At 44.5% G+C, this 13,086-nt stretch overlaps 1 long non-coding RNA gene across 1 annotated transcript in view; it reads left to right on the forward strand.

The window, feature by feature from the left end:
* Window positions 1-9,972, forward strand: part of LOC146870106 (uncharacterized) — a 28,683-nt gene extending 18,711 nt beyond the window's left edge. Inside the window, exons 3-4 of the long non-coding RNA XR_014958984.1 lie at window positions 5,934-6,036; window positions 9,486-9,972. This is a non-coding gene — a long non-coding RNA (uncharacterized LOC146870106). The remainder of the gene's footprint in view (window positions 1-5,933; window positions 6,037-9,485) is intronic.
* Window positions 9,973-13,086: the final 3,114 nt, after the last annotated feature.

Raw genomic sequence — 13,086 nt, forward strand, 5'->3', positions numbered from 1 at the left:
GTGCACTGGCGCTTGGCTGGTGGTGTGTGTTGACTGGTGTTTGGCTGGCGGTGTGTGTTGACTGGTGCTTGGCTGGCGGTGTGCGTGGATTGGTGCTTGGCTGGCGGTGTGCGTGGACTGGCGCTTGGCTGGCGGTGTGCATGGACTGGTGCTCGGCTGGCGGTGTGTGAGTAGTGACTTGCTGCTGGTCACTAAACACACTGCTAACTGAGTGCCACTCCACATAATCCATCAGCTTGTGTGGTTGCTGTGTCAGGAATGTTGGCGTGTGAAAGTGATGGGCCCTTGAATGGCGCTGTCTGCTGGTGGAGTGTTGTAATGTGATGGGCCCGCGGCTGGCGGTGTGAATGGTTTTGTATGTGTCACACGTATGAAAGGTGTATGAATGGCCTGTAAAGAGGTTGGTGCCTTGTCATGGCTTTACAGCTCACGAGCTGTGAGTCAATGGTTCAGTTTCTCGCCCTTTCAATTATTAACAGTGCCTTTCATTTTTGTGAAATCACTTGTTAATACAATTGTATATACTGAACCATCACTCACCCTCGTGCCAAATCCAACCAGTATGTGTGTGTGCTTGAGGATTAGATGGCTGTGCAGTAATATTTGTCTTTCTGAAGCAGGGTGTACCTTGTCCCTTTTTGTGAATGTTGTAATGTGTTGTTTTTGTGCCTGGTTGTGTGAATGGTCTTGTGTGTATCACGTATGAAAGGTGTGTGAATGGCCTGTAAAGCGGTTGGTGCCTTGCTGTGGCTTTACAGCTCACAAGCTGCGAGTCATTGGTTTGGTTTTCTGTCCATTTAATTATTGACAGTGCATTTCATTTTTGTGAAATCTCTTGTTAATAACATTTTATATACTGAACCATCACTCGCCCTCGTGTTTGAGGAATAGATGGCTGTGCAGGAATCTGTCTTTTTAGTTTCTCTGCCAAGGTGTACATTCCATCTAAGAATAACCTACCACCTGTAGATATTGTCGTACACCCATGGGAGTTCATGGTGATGTCTCTCTTGTGAATTCCAAAAAGTTATTTTATCCACAATGTCCTGCAAACCTCAAAATGTCTGTCTCCTTTTCCTTGCAATATTGTGCCGAAATTCTCACGCTGTAGAAACAAACAACTAATTATGTCAAAACGATCTGGTTTTGCAAGGGGGGTCACCTGTGTTTTTGGCCCTGTGCTCGGCGGCCATCTAGGGAAACCTACCAAACCCACACATTTCTGAAAACTAGACACCCGGGGGCTTCCAGGGAGGTAAGGCTTGTGTGGATCCCCCAACGTTTCCTTACCCAGAATCCCCTGCAAACCTCATTTTTAACTGAAAAAATCACTTGTTTCACATATTTTTGTGTGGGAAAGTTGTGGCATCACTGGGCTCACTCACATTTCCCACCACCCAGCGTTCCCCCAGGTCTCCCGGTAAAAATGGTGCCTCACTTGTGTGGGAAGCCCAAGTACCCGCGACAGGCAAGGGACAAAAACGTAGTGAGGCGACATCAACATTGGCTATCAAAAAATGTTTTGGGCCCTTGCCTGTCGCGGGTACTTGGGCCTCCCAGACAAGTGAGGCACCATTTTTACCGGGAGTCCTGGGGGAACGCTGGGTGGTGGGAAATTTGTCTGAGCCCAGTGATGCCACAACTTTCCCACACAAAAATGTGTGAAAAAGGTGATTGTTGTCAGCTAAAATTGAGGTTTGCAGGGGATTCTGGGTAAGGAAACTTTGGGGGATCCACACAAGCCATACCTCCCTGGAAGCCCCCGGGTGTCTAGTTTTCAGAAATGTGTGGGCTTGGTAGGTTTCCCTAGGTGCCAGCAGAGCTAGGGTTCACAAACTACAGCTAGGCGCTTTGCCAAAAAAGGGTCAGTTTTCACTGCGAAATAGAAGTGTGCGTTTTGCGCCTTTTCCTGTCGCGGGCACTAGGCCGACCCGCACAAGTGAGGTACCATTTTTCTCGTAAGACTTTGGGGAACGCGGGTGGGTGGAAAATTGTGGATCCACGCAGATTCCATAACTTTACACCACAGAAATGTGGGGGAAATGTGGTTCTTTTGACAATTTTTAGGTTTGCAAGGGATTCTGGGTAACAGACCCTGGTGGGAGGCAGTCAAGTCACCCCAGCCTGGATTCCCCTGGGTGTCTAGTTTTCAAAAATGTATAGGTTTGCTAGGTCTCCCAAGGTGCCCGCAGAGCTAGGGTTAAAAAGCTACAGCTAGGCACTTTGCCAAAAAAGGGTCATTTTCCACTGCAAAATTGAGGTGTGACCACGTTGCATTTTGCGCCGTTTACTGTCGTGGGCACTAGGCCGACCTGCACAAGTGAGGTACGATTTTTCTCGTAAGACTTTGGGGAACGCGTGGTGGGTGGAAAATTGGGGTTCCACGCAGATTCCAGAACTTTCCACCACAGAAATGTGGGGAAAATGTGTTTTTTTTGTACACTTTTTTAGGTTTGCAAGGGATTCTGGGTAATAGAACCTGGTGGGAGGCAGCTAAGTCACCCCATCCTGGATTCCCCTGGGTGTGTAGTTTTCAAAAATGTATAGTTTAGCTACGTTTCCCTAGGTGCCGGCAGAGCTAGTGTTAAAAAAACTACAGTTAGACACATCGCAAAAAAAGGTTACATTTTCATTGTGAAAATGTGTTGTGTTCACGTTGGGTTTTGAGCCATTTCCTGTCGTGGGCACTATGCCTACCCACACAAGTGAGGTACCATTTTTATCGGGAGACTTAGGGTAATTCAGATTTGTAAAGCAACTGTTATTACCTATTGATTTTTGATTCATTTCTGCCTTCCATAGAAAGACACTGTGTAAAAAAGAAGTCTTTTTGAAAAATGACCAATAATTCTCATGCTAGTATGAGTATTCCCAAATTCGAAAATGTGCAAATATGTACTCTTTCTAAACTCTATAATTTGTTCCCATTTCAGAAGTACATAGGTGTCTTTCATACCGATTTTTCCATGTATACATTTTCCCGCAATAATTGCTATATACCCGGAACATAATAAAAAACCATTGCAAATTGCTGCTCAATTTTTGACTCTGGGTACGTCGGGTTCGTGGTGAACCTACAAGTCCTATATATCCCCACAACCAGGAAGGTCCAGCAGATGTAACGGTATATTGCATTCAAAGAGCTGTCATAATTAGAAAAAGTTACAGGTAAAAACGTTGACACAAAAGGCTGGTTTTTTTCAACTAATTTTCAATTTTTCCTATATTTATCTGTTAGTTTCTATAAAGAAACCTTGATGGATCTACACAAATGACCCCTTGCTGAATTCAGAATTTTGTCTACTTTTCTAAAATGTCTAGCTTTCCAGGATCCATTATTGCTTTCACACCCATTTCTACCATTAACTGGAAGGAGGTTGAAAGCACAAAATATAGTAAAAATAGGCTATGTCCCAGAAAAATGCCAAAACTGTGTAAAAAAAAATGTTGGTTTTCTGACAAAATTCTATCATTCCCTAAAAGCTGGGGAAACTGTGATTTCAGCCACACAAACCCTATTTTGATGCCATTTGCAGAGAAAAATCCAGACGCTTTCATTTGCAGCCTGTTTTTCCCATTCCCCCCCCCAAAAGAAATTTGCTGTATTTTGGCTAATTTCTGGGACCCCTCCAGGGGAATCCACAAACCCTGGGTACCTTTAGAATTCCCATAATGTTGGAAGAAAAGGACGCAAATTTGGCCTGGATACCTTATGTGGTCAAAAAGTTACAGGGGCCTAAGCACGCACTACCCCAAATAGCCCAAAAAAGGCTTAGCACAGGGGGGGGAAAAGGCCTAGAAGCGAAGGGGTTAAGTAACATAACATAACATTGTGAGAGGGGTACTACCCTTAAGGTACCACTGTAATCTAGAAACGTGTTATATAAGGGGTGGACAACTCTCAATATGTGGGTGTAACCAACTTGACAAGAATGTACTAGTAATTAAGCTTTATCACTGTTATTACATTTAAAATATGATATTAATGCCAGGGGGCTGGGGTGGCGTGTTTAGTAGGCTGCTGGCCAGCAGGGCAGATGACATGTCTTAGGGGTATCCATTCTTAAGGAGAGATGCCTTTATTGATGAAACCAGTTCACCTGTTCATAGATTGCTGTACAGATTTTACAAAGGCAGTACTTGAAAAGAGGTTATCTGAATGAGTGAAGTGGCTTCAAAATGGCTTAAAAAGTAAAGGTATCTGGCCATCACACTATAAAACATGTAGGTGAATACATTTCACATTTACTAGTAGTTTACATAATTTAAAAGGTAGGTTATATATAGGGGTGTTTTTGGGCGGGAAAGACACTCGCAGTGGTGGTCGTTAGGGTGGTGGGAGTTTTTAGCTGACATATTATCCAGTCAGGTAACATTGTGAGAGTTTATGAGGTTAGTTTTTTCGGCCTTAGTCAGGTAATATGACGAGTAATGAGGAAATTCGCAAAGCAATAAGTGTCCTTTGTGAGGTGGGTAGGGAGGACTTACAGAAGCCAGATGAAGCATGGGTGGGGTTGGAGGGGCCAAAAAGAAGGCAGCGCGTGGCCTTGAGTTGCGGTAGCTGCTTGTTTGTCGCGTCGGGCAAAGCAAAAAGTGTGTCTTTGAGTGAGGCAACAGTGAATATTTTGCCGGACAAAGAATGTACCTGAGGCAGCTCTCACCGTCTCCGGTCTCAGCTTTGACTCTGCGGGAGGAGGAGAGCGCAGCGCGAATTCAGCGTGCTGCCCCAGCCACTCGCCGGGGGCATTCTGTTGGAGGCACGGCAAGAGGGAAGGGAGGTGTCAGTTGGGCGGAGCTGGCAACGCATCTACCTCGTGGAAAAGGGAGGCGGGCCAGGAGCGCGGTCGCTAGGGAACTCAAGCTTTGAATGCTAAAAGAGGCGGGCCCCACTCCTGCGGCAGTGCTTAAGTTTTGTCTTGGCTGGCAGTGAAAATGTTTCCCATTCTCCCGGTCGGGCATATTTAATGGAGGCCGAACCGAGTTTTAAGTGTGTGCGCTTGTCATCAGTGCCTGCAGTCCAGGTGTCTGGCGGGGAGGAGGGGGACCTGCCTGCAAGGGAATTATTCTCTGCAACGCCTGCATTGATTATGAGGCAGCCCACACACGCTGTGGGGATGTTTTCATGCATTATGAGCCAAGTGACAGCGACATGGTTTCACAAGTCACAATTTTGGCTGAAAAGGAATTTTCTGTTGATGCATCTGTAGTGGATGGAAGGTTTTCTGGCAAGGCAGCTGAATACCAATAGTTTTTTAGGCAAGGTTTGCGGCCGTGTAATGAAGCCTTATTGGGTCAGCAAGTTCAGTACATGGGGGTGGATGGGCAAGGTGAACAGATCAATAAGGGCTGTGTTGTTAAGATGGGTCGGCGCTCGGGATCAACAGTGGATTCTCAAACTACTAGGGACCCTGTTAAAGAATCAAGTGGGCGGTTAGGACAGTGGGTATGGGTGGAATCACAAATAAGGTTTCAGCGGAGGGTAAGAGTAGCAAGTTGGTTAACAAGAGGGGCTTGGGCATAGGGGAGCAATCAGGTCAGAGCGACTTCAAAAGAAAGGCGTCAGTTAAAAAGTTGGCGGAATTGGCTGGCACAAGAGGATTTCAACAGAGCACGAGGCGGCTCTTGTACGTTGGCCCGAAGAAATGGGAAGATCTCGAGCAGCTTTTCCTTCACCGTCCAAACAGTTTAAACACATGTCGGCACCTCAATGTAGGTTATATGATGGTGGAGTGGGAGATGGGGAAAAAACAGGTGTGAGTGAGACTTGTGTGAGCGGTTAGGAAGAACAATTGGATTATGAATATGATAGTGAGGAATTAGAGGAGGGTGAGCTGAGAGATGGGGACTGTGGGGAACATGACAAAGTGCAATTGCAGAGGGATGGGGATCAGAGGGATTTGTCTGGACAAACCAGTGTTTTTAATATATTGCAGATGTCAAAAGCGGACTGTGCAATTGAACAAGAAGACACACAGACCAGACAACACAAAGACGACGTCAAGAAATTTCAAAGGCACTCATCACAATTGCCCAAAGGTAAGGCAGCGTGGCAAAAATCTGATAATGTGCGGAACATTTCAACAAGATCTATTGGTGTTGGTGGGGGTGATTTGGGTAATGATTTTGTCACTATCAAGCAGGGTGAAGTGCAATCTGAGGTTGTTGTTTAAAGTAAAGTTAAGGGTAACGTGCAAGAAGAAGGGAGCAGGAGTAAACAAAAGAAAGGGGTTGAGGTTGCAAAAGATGATCAGGATGAAGAGGAGGAAGATACAAATATTTACTTAAAAACTCCTGTATATGGGTATTGCAATGCCCCTAGGTTCTCACTTATCGAAGAAGACTAAGAATAGAATATGGAGACATGAGTTTGTTAATGTCTTTAAACTATATAGGGATATTCAGGCAAAAGAAGGCTCCAAGGAGGAAGAGTGGGAATTAGCTAAAAGACCTAGAGTTCCCGGAACAATAGAAAATTGGACATCTGCTTTCCTTATTTATGCGAGCATTTATTGTGAACGTCATCAAGACAGAGCAGTAGCTATGTTTAAGTACATAGACATAATACGAAAGGCACAAATGCATTTTGGTGGCTATGCTTGGTTAAGTTATGAAGAGGAGTTTAGAGCGAGGATTAGTATCTTTAAAGATTAACCATGGGGTGACATTGCCTCTGAATTATGGTTACAATGGATGTCTTCCTCTCACCCTCCAGCTACGACACATACAGCAAGTAGTTTACCGGTCACTTACCAGCCCTTTCAGTATCGCCCCGCCCAGTGTGGGGCGGGGTTATATGGGAGACGTCAGACACCAGTTGCAGGAGCATGCTGGAATTATAACAGAGGTTTTTGCAACAGGCAACTCTGCCATTACAAAAATGAGTGCTCGCAATGTGGGGAAAAATACCCGCTCACCGAATGTTTCGCGGGCTCAAGGTTTGGTGAGCAAGGGAGAGGGCAACGAGGGAGAGGTCAGTCATTTCAATTTACAGCAAAGGGCCCATATCCCAATTATACTTGAAGTATTGTCAAACTGGTTGAAGCTCTATCCAGACATAGAGACGGCATCCAGATTGTTTTAGGGCTTCAAAGAGGGTTGTAAAATTGGTTATTAGGGGCCTAGGCAGAAGCGTTGGTCAAACAACTTAAAACCTGCTAAAGATCTTCCACAAGTAGTTCAGCCGAAGCTAAACTCAGAAGTAGCAGCAGGTAGAATAGCTGGCCCATTTTTTACGGTGTCCGCTTGTTAATCTGATCATTTCTTCTCTGGGAGTTGTACCCAAGAAAGCTGTTGGGGAATATCGTCTAATACATCATAAGGCCTATCGGTTAATGATTTTATTTCCCAATCGGATTCAAGTGTGTCTTATGCATCGGTGGATGATGCATTGAAATTGGTCAGGTCAGCTGGGAAACAGCGGAATTGGTAAAAGCGATAACCAGTCAGCATTTAGACTTCTGCCCATACATCCTTCTGATTTTGAATTATTAGGCATGCATTTCAATTGTTCATTTTATGCAGATAAAGTACTCCCTATGGGTTGCTCAATATCCTGCGCCCTAGTTGAGACATTTAGCACTTTTTTTACAATGGTGCTTTACACAGTTTATTGGGCACAATCTGGTTTATCACTATCTAGCTGATTTCATGTTCCTAGGTGAAAGGAACACTGACCATTGCAGGAAGGCATTACAGAATTTTCAGGACATGGCTCAAGAGCTTGGTGTACCGTTGGCCCCAGATAAAACTGAAGGTCCAAGCACAAGGTTCACTTTCCTGTGAATCGAAAGAGGTACGGTGGACATGTTAGCCAGGCTACCGGTTGAGAAGGTCACAGAGATAAGGTCTTTCTTGTTGTCAGTAGTCGAGGAAAAGAAAGTGGGACACAGAAAGGTACAGAGATTAATGGATTACTTGAATTTTGGTGTAGAGTGGTCAGGGTGGGCAGAACTTTTTGTAGGCGTTTGGGCATGTTCATGTCCGGTGCCTGTCTCCCTCATCACAGAGTAAGCATATCCATGGGTATTCGGGCTAACCTGCACATTTGGCTGAAGTTTCTTGCGAATTTTAACGGAGTATCTTTGTACTTTGTCGAAGAAGACATGATCTGGCAGATACAAATATTCTCTGACACGTCAGGTGCAAAAGGTTTTGGTTTGTTTTAGGAAGGTCGTTGGTGCGCTGAAAGTTAGCCTGTACAGTGGTTGAAGCAGGGGCGCAGCATAGCCTTTCTAGAGTTCTTCCCATTGATTGTAGCATTGTTTGTCTGGGGGGACGAATTCAGAAACAGATCAGTTCTTTTCAATGTGGACAACATGGCTGTCGTTGATTTAATTAACAAACAGAAAGCGAAGGACCTGAGAGATCTGCGTCTCTTACGTGCTTTTATGCTCAAATGTTTACAACTTAACATTGTATTTAAGGCTAGGCACATTCCTGGTACTAATAACAGTATAGCAGACTCTCTGTCTCGATTTCAGTGGCAGAAATTTCGCAATCTGGTGCCAGGGGCGGACACCAACAAGAGTCAGATCCCACAAAAAGTTTGGGCCTGGGGGGATTGAGGATAGTCGAGCTCGTGGAAAAATCAACAGCCTCATCAACAAGAACAAGTTATCGGCAAGCATGGAAAGAATTCCTAAGTTATGGTAACATCGATGCTGGGCGTGGGATTGTAGTGGAAAGGGAACAACTCTTATTAGGTTTTGTGCTGCATTTGATCAACAAGGGGTTATCACACACCACGATTGCAGGAAAATTAGATGGAATTTCCTCTTATGGGTAGTTGTGGTGAGGTCAGGATCCAGTGGAGGGAGTACTGGTGAAGAACATTTTAAAAGGTCTAAGCAGGGAACAAAGTATCAAAAAACGGTTCAGAGAACCAGTGACTTTTGATTTACAACAACAAATGTTATTACAGTTGCCTTTTTGTTGCTATGACGAATTTGAATTTTTCAAGTTTAGGTTAGCCATGCTGTGGTTGTTTTTTGGTGCATTTAGGGCCTCTGAGTTGTTGGGTTTAAGAAGTCAGGCGGGCATCCGTAGTGATGAGATATTTCTGGAACAGCAAAGAATAAGGATCTGGTTTAGGGCATTCAAGACGGATCAAATAGGCAGGGGGAAATGGGTATCTTTGAGCAAAAGTGGGGTGGTGGGTTGTTGCCCCGTGGAGGAATGGGGAAATTTTCAAAGTTTTGGATTTTTCAAAGCAGGGGAAATTTTTTGTCATGCAAATGGGAGAAGGATCACTAAAGCACAGTTATTAGCAGTATTGAGAAAGGCTTTTAGCAGGTTGGGAAAAGATCATATGTGTTTTGGCACTCATTCATTCCGTATTGGGGCAGCTATGGAGGCTGCACGACTGGGATGGTCATAGTCTGATATTCGCAGCATTGAAAAACGGAAACCAAAATGCTGTGAAAGATATGTTAGAAAATAATTGTATCTATATATTTCCTGTTGCTATCATTTGTTTTTCTCTTTAGGTTGTGTGCAAGGGCCGGTCTCCGGAAAAATGAACACTTGGATAGTGTGACATTCCTTTATAAAATGGGCAGCTATACACGCTGAACGGCAAATTTATGGCAGATCTCTTGGACTCCCTAGTAGCAGGCATGAGGTGGTATGGAGGAGGAAAGGCGGAATGCGTTGGGGGGCTTATTTAATACATTGACCGAAATGTGCTCAAAAAGGGGTTGTCCTGATGTGTTAGTTATTCACTTAGGTGAAAATGATTTAGTAAATTTATCGGGTCTGTCATTAATAAAACAAATGAAATTGGATTTGGCTGTTATAAAGAATAACTGGGGTGGTACATGTATAATTTGGACTGAAATTATAACTCATCAACATTGGAGGGGAGCGAGAAGCCATGAGCAATCGAAAAAGCAAGATGTAAACTCAACAGGGCAATGAAAGATTTCTGCGGCACTATGGGGATTACAGTACTGTCTCATGGCAATATAAAAAGAACTGAGGAGCATCTAATTTGTGATGATGGCGTTCATTTCTCTCAAATGGGACTAGCATATTATTTATTGGAATTAAAAGATTTGTTGGCAAAACTATGGAAAGAAAATTTATGCTGCTCCAGCAAAATTTTATAAAGATGCTATATTCATCGATATGGGGTGGGGACAGGATAACTCTTCGGTTTTCTTGGGTGGTGGGTTTTTTGGGGGAGGGGTGGACAGTCTGGAGCCGGCTTACCCATCCCTCGGGGGGAGGGGGGAGGACAGGACACAGGGGATGGGAAGAAAAATGAGGGGGCTTGCAATGACATGAGTGCTGTTCTTTTGAGGATGCTCGATGACCATGGGGTTTTGTTCTTGAAGCTATGTTGAGCTAATTTGAGGATTTAGGTATTTTAAGTTATTAGTATTTTGATTTGTTAATGCTGCTTACATAAAAGTTATGAAATGCAGCTGTGACCTTTTTTGCTAAAATAAAGAAGTACTGGGCTGTGATTTATTGTGCAAGGGGGGACCCAGGGGGTGCTTGGCACGAGCCGGTCTCCCCCTGGGTGTTTTCGCGCAATGGAGCAGGCAACAGGTAATCAGCACACTGGGTCAATGGAATAAATGTAGTGGGGAGTGGCCCCTTGGGCAAGGGTTGCTCCCCTTTGGGGAGCATTAATTTGCCCGTTTTTGCCACCCTGAGGGGCAGTACCAAAGGGGATGATGGATGGAGCGCTTGAGTAAATCAAACACTCACCCCCCAGTCAACTGATCTGGGTTTAATCCATCATCAATCTTTAGCTCACTCCACCACCCCAGTTCAGACATGGCCATCCGAACTGCCAAGCCATGTCTTCCCTGGACCGTAAACAACCATCCTGGGATCGGTTTCTGGCTAATTAGCCGTCATCAGCCATGCTAGCTTTAGTTCAGTGGCAAAGTGAGCAAGGGACCCACGTCTGGGCATACCCTGCCAACTTGGGGCGAACAAAGCGCACAGGGTCAGACTGATTTGCATATGGCCATATCTGAACTCGGGTGGTGGAGTGAGCTAAAGAATGATGATTGTTTAAACCCAGATCAGTTGACTGCGGGTGAGTGTTTGATTTGCTCAAACGCTCCGTCCATCATCCCCTTTGATATCACCCTGAGGGGCAGATCGCCTGATTTCTTTTTTTTTTTTGTAGGGCCACTAGGCCACCAGGGTTTTTTTTAATGTTTGGGAGCGGCCCCTTGGACATGGGTCACTCCCCTTTATGGGAGGATGATTGTGGCCATTTCTGCCCTCTTTGGGTGGCAGTATGTTTTTAGGCCCATCTCAGAAGCCACTAGACACCAGGGTTTTTTAAAATGTTGTGTTGGGGAGTGGCCGCAAGGGTTGCTCCCCTTTTACGGGGGTGAATATTTAATTTATACTCTTAGGTCCACCTACCCCTTATCTTGGCTGGTGGATTGTGTGTGGACTGGTGCATTATTTGCATATGAGATTGTAATGTTTTTTTCTCTTTATTCTAGTGTAAAGCTTTTGATTCCCGTTTGCGGTTTCGACAGTGGTTGTTCTGCAATTTTTTTGTAAGTGGTGTCATAATGGCAGCATATTTAGTTCATGTTTTGAGCATGAAATTCTTTGCGATGTGTTTTGCATGGTCTTATGTGTAATTTCTTTTCTCTTTCTTTTTTAGTGGGATATTGTTGATCCATACTGTGTCTGTGCAGAGTAGGTGGTGGTGAGTTTAGCTGCCTCTGGCAAGTGAGTGGTATCGTTTTGGAGTATATATATATGTTTTTGATAAAGGTGCTTTTTGTTTATTTCTTATTTTACAAAGTGTTTGTTGTTGTTGACTTGTTTGACAAGTTACCTTTATTAGTAAGCATTATGGCTAGCCGTAGAATGACTGCTCAACAGGTGGTTGGTATGCTTCTTGAATCTTCCTCTGAGCAGGATTATGAGACTGACAGCGTCCAAGGGAGAGGAGGGAGGGGAAGATTCTGGCAGTGAGTTTTCTCTCCAAATGGAATCATCGGATGATGAAGTTTCTCCCAGTGCAGAAGAAGGTACTCTTGGTGTGGATGAAGCAACTCGCAGTGCCGATGAAGTGCCTGATTTAGAGGAGGATACTGCTGTGTCGATGGTGCAAGAGGCATCTGGATTGCAGGCTGAGGCTGTTAGGCTTCCTACTGGAAGTGCTGGACTCTGGGTTGATCCAAACAGGGTGCAGCCGGTGCTGCCTGCCTTTAGTGGTGATGCAGGGTGTAGAGTGGATTGTGAACATTTTTTGCCTATACTGTTTTTTCAGTTTTTTCAGTTGTTTATGGATGATGTATTTTTGGGTGAGATTGTTGAGCAGACTAATTTGTATGCTGAACAGTTTTTGAGGGACAACAGTGACAAACTTAGGCCCCACTCTAGAGCTACCCGGTAGACTCCCACAAATCTGGAAGAGATGACGTTTTTGGGTTTGACTTTATTGATGGGTTTGATAAGGTAGCCGTCCCTGGCTTCATATTGGTCTACCAGTCCCTTGATGGCAACAGCCATATGTCCTGCAGTTATGACTCCGGATCGGTATCTACTTTTGCTACGTATGTTGCATTTTGTTGATAATTCTTTGGCGTTGCCACGTTTTCACCCTGACTGTGACCGTCTTTTTAAGATTCGGCCTGTTCTCGATCACTTTGTAGATCGATTTTCAGAGATCTATGGTCAGGCAAAGAAATATCTATTGATGAGTCTTTGGTCTTGTTCAAGGGCCTTTTGGTTTTTAGGCAGTACATCCCCGGCAAGAGGGCATGCTATGGAATTAAGCTGTATATGTTGTCTGAGAGTAGGACAGGATATGTTTTTAATTTCTGTGTGTACACTGGTAGAGATTCTACTATTGACCCCCTAGGTTGTCCGTCCACTTTTGGAGTTTCAGAGACAATTGTGTGGGATCTTGTTAGAAGACTGTTTAACAAAGGCCACCATTTTTACCTTGATAACCTCTACACTGCTGTGCAATTGTTTAAGGAATTGTTTAAAGTGGACACTTTTGCATGTGGCACAATCCGCTCTAACCGTAAAGGTTATCCAAAAGAGCTTGTTTGCAACAAACTTCAGAGGGGACAGTGCAGTTCCTTGCGTAGTGAT

Source organism: Triturus cristatus, chromosome 1_1, assembly GCF_964204655.1.
Source record: "Triturus cristatus chromosome 1_1, aTriCri1.1, whole genome shotgun sequence".
NCBI lineage: Eukaryota > Metazoa > Chordata > Amphibia > Caudata > Salamandridae > Triturus > Triturus cristatus.